Raw genomic sequence first — 9,648 nt, forward strand, 5'->3', positions numbered from 1 at the left:
AGTTGAGTCTGTTTTGAGGCATGATAAGTTAACGTTAGTACACATAAGTTGGCTACCCAGATCTCATTAGTTAATATTGTTATCAGCGTGTGACCTTAGCAGCAACCAACTTTACAAATGTGGGCATTTCCTGTGGCCTAATTTGTTTATGACTGTGATGGCCATGCAAAACCCTCCTGACAGATGAACTAGGTGAGTGAACTGGAACCAGGGGAGCCATTCACCAAAGTGGGGGTTGACATAACATCAACAGGGCCTGAGGGAGTATGTGAAACTCAGTGATTGCTTTCCAACCTGGATTTTTGTATTGTCTACTTTAATCTCAAAATAAGGTATAATGCAATGCCCTCTGCCTCCCTTGCAAAACAAGGTGGCCCTGGCTTCCCAGAGCAGGCAGGGGAAGGCCACTGGGGGCAAATGCCACTTCCCACCTGTTCTCTGCTGTAAATAAGCCTGCAGCCCACACCAGGGGCCAATTAGAAGGAATAGCCTTTGGTTCAGCATCCCAGGGAGGCATCAGGTGGAGTCTAGTCCTTGGCAGTGATCCCAATTAAAGGGGGTGGTATAGTTTTTTTTCTATCAGGGGGCCAATTTAGAAGATGGAACCACATGATCACACCCTCTAATACAGAGCACTCTGAACTTAGGGAAGCAGTGTGGCCCTGGAGGAGCTCGGCCGGCAGCCAGGGGCCCTGAATTGGAGCTTCTCATGGCCACACCCAGAGAGAGAAAGAGAATCGTTTTTTGTACTTCCTATCAGACAGCTTTCTAAAAAACATATTTTTAGAGGCGCCTGGGTGGCTCAGTCCGTTAAGCGTCCGATGTCACTTCAGGTCACGATCTCAGGGTTCATGAGTTCGAGCCCCTCATCGGGCTCTGTGCTGACAGGGCAGAGCCTGGAGCCTGCTTTGAATTTGTGTCTCCCTTTTCTCTCTGCCCCTCCCCCACTCACCTTCTGCCTCTCTCTAAGAAAAAATTTAAAAATATATACTTTAGCTAATATATATAATATACATATCTATTCTGAGAGGTCAAGATGTTGCATTACATGGCTTCTTCAATAGGCAGACTAACCCCAAATGTTAGCTTTAGTTACTCTGACACAATTAAGGACAATTAAGGAGGAGGAACGTCTTCATAGCCAGGTGGAATGCTACTACGGGGCAGTGGCTAACATTGAGTGGGCATGTGGTTAGTCAAGCACCGTATTAAGTGCTGTGGCAGGCAGCACGTGGGGAGGGGGCAGCCTGAGAAGCCAACACAGACTTTCCTGGGGGTGTGAGCCTCTGCCCCCCAGGGCTGCGGGGGCCGGGGACAGTGCCAAGGCTCAGGAAGGCTCCATCTAGGAAGGAGGTGCTGTGTGATCCTCCCCAGTTCACAGAAAGGGGAGAGGGGTCACAGGTGAACTCGTCTGAGGACCCACAGCTTCTAGGTGACAGGTGCTTTCAACCAACACTGTTACCATAAGCTTCATCTGTGGTTTCGGTTTTCTTTTCTTTTTCCTTTTTTTCTCTAACATAATTTGCATAATCACTTTCAAGAGCAACCAAATTTCACTTAGTCCTAATGGCCTCACCCAATGAGGGACTCCAGCGGAGGGGAAAGGAAGATTACTAAAAAGGAGAAAACAAGGTCTAAACCAACAGTTTGTAGGGTCGTCCACCCACCTGATATGCCTGGGAGTTGCACTAGTTTCAGCCCATTTTAGTCCCCCGTTCCAGTCCCAGAAACCCCTCAGTCCTGGGCAAACAGGGACAGTTGACTACCAAACTCATGGCTCACCTTAGACCCATACCCAGCAACAAACTGATCCAGACCTAAGAGTCCAGAAAGTCCCTGATTATGCTCCGGCTTATCTGTTGCCCAAAGCCTCAGTCCTCCGCTGGTTATTTCTGCCTTCAAGCGGTATTGGTATCCTATCATAGTCTTGCTGCCCTACCCCCACCCTAGAGTCTTCAGCCATTCATTCCCTTTGGTGGGGGGGAGGGGGGGCTCCCAGCCACACAAGGTTGGGTACCCTGATAGGAGCCTGAGACTACCAGCAGCCAGGCAGAAGGGGTGCCCGGTGTTCTGAGCGCCCAGTGCCCTGCGTGGAGCCACGGCCGTCTGACCCTCAGAGGCACAGAAACATACACTCCCCACTGGGTTTCATGGATTCCCAGTCCAGCTGTGTGATGGCGACCCGTACGACTATTTTTCTGCTTTCCATTTGCTGCTGCTTTTAGCCCAACCATGGAATGTGCACTTGCCTGATCCGGTCATAAACAGTTCTCTCTCTCTCTCTCTCTGAAAAAGAGTGGCAACTGGTGGTGCCAATAATTACAGATGGAAGCTAACCTCTCGCTATGCCGTATTAAAAAACAGGATGCTTCTGCTTTGGTCCTATCCTTCCCTTCAAATAACCCTCGAGTGACATACACACAGGTGCCCGCATGTGGCTTAGGCTCAGACCTTGTCCTCTGCCCACCGGGGAGGAATCCCAGGGAGGCACGGGCTGCCTGAATTGGGGCCCAGTAGGCCCATGTGGCACCCACTGCGGTGCATTTTCCTTAGCAAGGACGTGGGAGCTGGGGATCCAGAAAGGACATGAGGCTGGGACAGTGGTCCATCTACAGTAACCACCCCAGAGGAGCTCACAGCCCCACACCTGGACTGAAGAACCTTCAGCTACTCAGAAAACCCTGAAGTCCTCCCCCAGCCCCCGCCCCACCTGAAAGGGCGGGCCTACGCCAGCAGACTCCATCTTGTTCTGTGTCCTTCACCTTGACCACGCCTCCTCCCCTTGAGTAACCTCCCGCTCACCGGCCTAACAGGACTGGGACCCTTCCCCAGCCAATCGGCGGAGGCCACAGCCATTACCTCACCAACTGCCCCTAGGCCCCAAGAAAACCTTTGTCCTTTTGAAACTCGATCTCTCTCCCCGGCATCTCACCGCTACCTCGCTACCTCGGTGCAGGTAGAGGATTGAGCTCCAGCTAGCTCGAATAAAGGCCCTTTGCTTTTGCATCAGACTTGGCTCCGTGGCGGTCTTTGGGGATCACGAATTCTGGGCATAACAAGACCCACCAACTGGAGGTGCTGAACCCCAAAAGATCAACTTGGAAGCAATCGTAGTCACTCCTGTTTTTCACCAGCACATCCAAAATCAACCCCAGCCACCTCTGGTCCTTGTCACAGGCTGGTCTCCGAAGGGCTTGATTTCTTCACAGAGCTCCTTCCTTTTAGACCTATTTGGCATATTTTAAGGTTTTTAAAAATTGTATTAGATGAAGGAAAAAGAGACCAGTATTCCTGTGTACACAGAAAATTGGAAAATTACCTATCTTAATATTTTCAGACTATCATCAAACTCCTGTTAACCTTCTGAGGGAAAAGAAAATTCTTTTGCAAACCCTTTATCTCCCTTGTTCTCATTTGTGTTATTTTGGGTACAGAGATTGAGCGGTTCAAAATATTCTTGAATTGCTAAGGAAACTGTATCCGCCCCCCCCCCCATAAATGCAACACTGTCACAAATGAAATATGAATATTGAAGCCCAGCCACCAAGTCTCCGACTCACTGACCCCTGCCTCTGGCCTGTCAGCTTGTGGTTTGTTGGCAAACTCTAGATTGTTTGATGAAGTACCTGATAATCAGCCATGATTTGGGAATGCCCACTGGGCTTCCACAGTGTGGCTTTCCTTTATTAAAAATGCTCTGAGCTGCCAGGGTACTCTTTTCATCTAATTGGATTTGTGTGTAAATCTCGCCAAGCCTATTGGCACATAGGCCAATGGGGATGGGGGCGGGGGGAGGACACGGGCTCTGAAGAACTGCCTCAGGTTCAAGAACTTCTGACCCGCACCAACAGAACCATGGGACACCCAGAAAACCTGCATCCCTCCAACGCGCCTCCCTGGATTGCAAAAGATTCCTTCCAGCCTTGTGCAAATTTCACCCTGAGGGCCTGCCAAGTTTAAAGTGCAAGGTTTGACCCTGCAAAACAAAACCTTCAAACCTGTACTTGCTGAGTTGTTTTTCCTAATTAAAAGCAGATAAGAGATGGTCTGAATATGTTGATCTGAATACGGTTCTAAGGCAGAGAATCAGAAGGTGGTTTTTTGTGTGTCCCTCGCTGTATTTTTATTACGTCTACAATCATCCCAGGAGGTACCTGGTTTGTCAGTGATTTTTTTCTGAATCTCAATATTTTTGAAAACTTTTTTTTTTTTTCCTGGCTGCTCTCCGTGGCAGCTACCGTCTTTTTTATTCCATAGGATTGAGTCAGCGTCAAGAGGACACCGTTTGCTTCCTGGTGTCCAGATCCTGTCCAAAATTCCTCCACTCCCTGAGAAAGATTTACCCCTTGTGAGCCACGCTCAGTGGTTCTAGATCCAGAGTTTCGGGAACTTCCAAGGCACAGTCCTCTCCAGAACCTCTCCTACTCTAAAAGCCGGAGGTCCCGGCAGCCACCGGCCTCCCTTACAAGGGCAGGGATGGGTGGGTGCCAGTGGCCCACGAGCCCTGAGCAAGGGCCACTCTGAAGGAGAAATGAAGAGACCCCCACAGGTGTGGTCACTCCTTCTACACCATCTTTTAGGACAAATGGAATGGCTTCTTCCTTCCACTGGGAACACTTACACAGTGTACTATTTCATAATTTAACTGCAGTGAAGATTTCTTTCTTTTTTTAAAATCTTTTACATGTTTATTTATTATGAGACAGAGCACGCGTGCGCACGCGCTTGGAGGAGGGGCAGAGATAGAGGGAGAGCGCGAATCCCAAACGGGCTCCGCACTGTCAGTGATGCCTGATGGGGGACCTGATTCCACAAACCGTGAGATCATGACCTGAGCTAAAATCAAGAGTCAGATGCTTAACTGACTGAGCCACCCAGGTGCCCCTGCAGTGAAGATTTCTAACAAAAGGCAATTAGGTAGAATTTTGTTTTGTTCCTAGCTTAGGAAAGGTTACCTGCCGGCCTTGGGAGAAGCCATGTCTTGGGACTCCATGGCCCTCTCTGCATTCTGGCTGCTCGTTTTTGTTGCCCCCACATCTTGAAGTGGCCCCTCTAAAACTCAGGCCATGGTGGGAATGGAAGCCTGGAGAAGTCAGAGACCTGAGTTGGGCTTTGTCTTCACTTTTTGCATCTCAGCCCCACCACTGACCGGCTGGGAGACCTCGAACAAATTTCTTAGCTTTAATGCCTTAGTTTACTCATCTGTAAAATGGGACCAATTATAGTAATCTAGTAGGATTGTTTCAAGGAATAAAAGGGTGAATAAAATGGAGCATTTGCAATAATGCCTGGAACATAGAAAGCAGAGTGTTCACCTTTACTGCTGTTAGAGTTATGTACCTCCTGGGGTGGTCTGTTGTATGGATTAAACAATGCCACATATGGAAAGTACCAGGCAGTTTCCAGAACCTGGGAGGGGCTCCACAGATGCTGAATCCTTTTCCAGTCTCCCCATGTGGCCCTGATTCTCTCTGATCACCTGATGCCCCCACCCCACCCCACCCCCGGGGTACTGAACCCATCAGCCAGGGGTACCCTATCTCCACCCTTCAGAGACAAGATTTCACCTTTTCTTTAGCCCCTCTATTCCTCTCTCCAGAAAAGGAGAGGTCTGTATCAGTCAGGGTTCTACAGAGCAACAGAATACATAGTTATCTTTTCTAAATATGTATACATCTCTAGAAAGAGACTTATTACAAAGTATTGGCTCATGTGATCATGGAGGTTAAGAAGTCCCACCACCTGCTGCCTGGGAGCTGGAGGCCCAAGAAAGCCAGGGAGCCAATTCTATTTTAAGTCTGAAGGCCTGGGAACCAGGAACACAAATGATGTAAGTCCCATCTGAGGGCAGGAGACCATACCCCAGGTCAGCAGTCAGCCAGAAAGAGAAAATTCAACCTTGTCCAAACTTTCTATTCTCTTCTGGCCTTCAATGGATTAGAAGATTGTGGGGTTTTATTTTTGTTTTTAAGGCAGCCCTTGGGACTTAACTGCTGTCTGAATGAGCCATGAATTGTGAAGATGAACTTAACTTGGGCAGAAAGGTCTCTGCTGACGTTGACATTGATACAGACCATTTACTTTACTGGGCCCACCAATTTAAATGCTCATATCTTCCCAAAACACCCACCAGCTCTCTCTCCTCTTTTAAGTATTCTGATCCTAGGTGTTCAAAGTCTCACTACTCACCACGTGGTCCAAGGGCCAACGGCATCAGCACCACCTGGGAGCTTCTTAGGAATACAGAGTCTCCAGCCTCACCCCAAGCCCACACAATAAAATTCTATATTTTAGTAAAACAAATGTGCATATCAGCATCTGAGAAATGCTGAACCGAAATACACGTTTTTAAATTTATTTTTAATTTTGAAATATTTATAGATTCATGAGAAATCACAAAGAAATGTATCGAATGGTCCCCTTCAGCCGCCACTGAGCCTCCTCCAATGTTAACATCTTCAATATCAAAGCCAGGATATTGCCATTGGTCTGATTCAGGGTGTGTGTGTGTGTGTGTGTGTGTGTGTGTGTGTACGGCTCTGTGTATCTTTATCACAGATGCAGCTCTGTGTAAAGACCACCAACATCAAGATACATAATTGTACTGACATCACGAGGCTCTCTAGAACTACCCCTTTATAGCCACACCTATCCGCTTCCCCCTTCTCTAACTCTTGACCACTATCTGTTCTTCATGTCTGTAGTTGTGTTAGTTTACAAATACAGTAAAAGCTCGGATTGCAAGTAACTTGTTCTGTGAGTGTTCCACGAAAAGAGCCAACATTTCTAATAAATTTTAATTTGATAAACATGATTCTCGCAATACGGGTAGTACCTGAAAGCGACCGTCACAGGATCACAACTGAGCCAATGGTTCTTGAAATTCGCTTTGATATGCAAGTGCTTTTTTTAATGCATATTTCTGGAATGAATTATGCTCCCGAAACAAGGTTTTACTGTATTGTGTAAATGGAATTATGTGGAATGTATCCTTTTGAGATTGACTTTGTTTTCACTCAGCAGAATGCCTCTGAGATTCATCCAAGTTGTTGTTCGTATCAGTGGTTCCTTCTTTTTTTTTTTTTTAATTTTAACAGCTCTGTTGAGATAAAATTCACATGCTATACAATTCATTCATTAAAACGTACAGTTCAATGGCATTTAGTATATTCACAGAGTTATGCATTCATCACCACAGTCAAGTTTAGAACATTTTCGTTACCCTGAAAAGAAACCCCACTCCCCTTAACTATCAATTCCTAATCCCCCAGCCCAGCCCCCACACACTCCAGCTTTACTACCCATTAACCCACTTTCTGTCTCTCTAGCTTGCCAATTCTGGACATTTCCTATAAATGGAACCGTAAATATGTGGTCCTTTGTGGCTAGGTTCTTTCACTTAGCATAATATTTTCAAGGCTCATCCGTATTGTATCTTGTATTAGTACTTCCTTTCTTTTCGTTGACAAATAATGTTCCATTGTATGGATTATACCACCTTTTGATTACCCACTCATCAGTTGATGGGCATTTATGTTGTTTCCAATTTTTTCTGTTCAGTGCTGAGTAGTTTTCTATGATTTGGAATTCTTGCTTTCCCGTTCACCTCCTGAAGGACCCTTGGGTAGTTTCCAGCTTTGGGTTTGGGTTATTCCAAATAAAGCTGCTGGAAACAAGGGTGTAGAAGTTTCTATGCAAAAACAAGTCTTCATTTCTCTGGGGTAAATAACCAGGAGTCTGTGTGGTGTGCAGTCCACTTTTGTTTTTAAAAGAAACTGGCCAACTATGTCCCAGAGTGGTGGTGCCATTTTGCATTCCCGCCGGTAATGTGTACGAGAGCCAGTTTCTCCTCATCTTTGTCAGCTTTTGGTGTTATCGGTATTTCTATTGTAGCCATTCTTCTAGGAGTGTGATGATATCTCATTGTGGTCTTCATTGAGTTTTCCTGGCAAGCAATGTTGGACATCCCCTACTGTGTTTATTCACTGTCTGTACGTAGATCTTCATCAGTGAACCGTCCCTTTGTGTATTTTGCCAACTTTCTAACTCGTTGGTTTTTTGTTTTGTTTTGTTTTTTAATGTTTACTTATTTTTGAGAGAGACAGAGACAGAGCACAAGCAGGGAAGAAGTAGAAAGAGAGGGAGACACAGAATCTGAAGCAGGCTTCAGGCTCCGAGCTGTCAGCACAGAGCCCAATGTGGGGCTGAACTCACGAACTGTGGTCATGACGTGAGCCAAAGTCAGATGCTCAACCAATTGAGCCACCCAGGCGCCCTTGGTTTTGTTTTTTGTTTTTTTTAATGTTGTGTGACTTGCAACTCTAAATAATCCTGTTGATCATTCCATTTCCTGTGTGAATGTCCAAAGTGAGAATCTATTTGCCCACAAGTGAGAAGTTGTGTGATTTGCAACTATGCTCTCCCTGTCGGTGCCTGGTCTTTCCATTCATTCATAAGGGGTTTTTGTAGAGCGAAAGTTCTCATTGTGATGCGGTCTGGTTTACTAACCTTTGCTTTCATAGATCATAGTATGCTCTTGGTGTCAAGAACTCCTTGCCTGGTGGGTAGATCCCAAGATTTCCTCCCTTTCTCCACCACTAAAAGTTTTATAGTTTTACCTTTTCCATCAAAGCCGATGACCCGTTTTGAGTTAATTTTTGTACAAGTTTGAGAGACTGAGGTTGAGGGTTTATGTTTTTGCCTCTGAGTGTCCTGTTCCATCCCCATTTGTTGAAAAGGCCATCCCTCTCCCATGGAATTGATTTCACACCTCTCCTGGCAAAGGACTGGGCATATTCACTGGGTGTACTTCTGGGCTCTTTACAAAGCATGCATTTTAGCCGGACATCTGTGCACTTTCTCAAGCATTGCTGGCTCGGGGGAGAGGGTTGGCTGCGCATTCCTTTCTGGCTCCCCCATAATGCCTCCCACAGAGAACTCTGAAATGCTCCCAGATTGGTGAAGTTGCAGGTCTCCACAAGTAAGGGTGTGTATGGAGTCCCCTGGGGGCCACTACGGCCTTGAGAGCATCAGGAAGCTCCCATGGGGGTGCAGGGGGCAGCCCCGGTGTTGTGGCATTTTCCTTCCCCCCCCCCCCCCCCCACCGCCGCCACCTGCTAGGCCTGGCCTGAGCTAACCAGAGTCTCTTTGGTTTCAGGTTTGGGGCCCTTCCAGCAGCACCTGGTGAATTCCAGCTGGCAAGCAGTGAAGGTAAACGCCCACCAGACCCTGAAGCTCAGACCCAGCAGCTCAGGGCCCCACGAATTCCTTCCGTGGCTCTGAGAGACCCAGTGTGCAAGGCCCCTCAGTAGCCAGATCCACATCAGAGGGCAGAGAACAAATCCTCAGGACCTCTGGAGAAGGACTAGCCTTTGGTCCTTGGGTTGTGACTCGCCTGCCCTCAGGTGGCCCTTCTGGCTTCACGGTACAGAAAAGAGACCACAGGGACACTCCTGAGAAGGACAGGGGTTGCCCAAAGGCAGGCTCTCCTGCCCCAAGTGCTGGGTTCCCATGACCCCCACCCCTTCTGGCTGTAGGGCCCCAGGAAAGTTACTTCCCCCAGCCTCAGTTTCCTCGTGCATGAAATGGGTGGATAATGGTGCTGATGTTACAGGGTTGTTCTGAGGAGTAAAAGAAACAAGCAAAAAT

Source organism: Herpailurus yagouaroundi, unplaced genomic scaffold, assembly GCF_014898765.1.
Source record: "Herpailurus yagouaroundi ecotype Mexico unplaced genomic scaffold, PumYag 185, whole genome shotgun sequence".
NCBI classification, from domain to species: domain Eukaryota; kingdom Metazoa; phylum Chordata; class Mammalia; order Carnivora; family Felidae; genus Herpailurus; species Herpailurus yagouaroundi.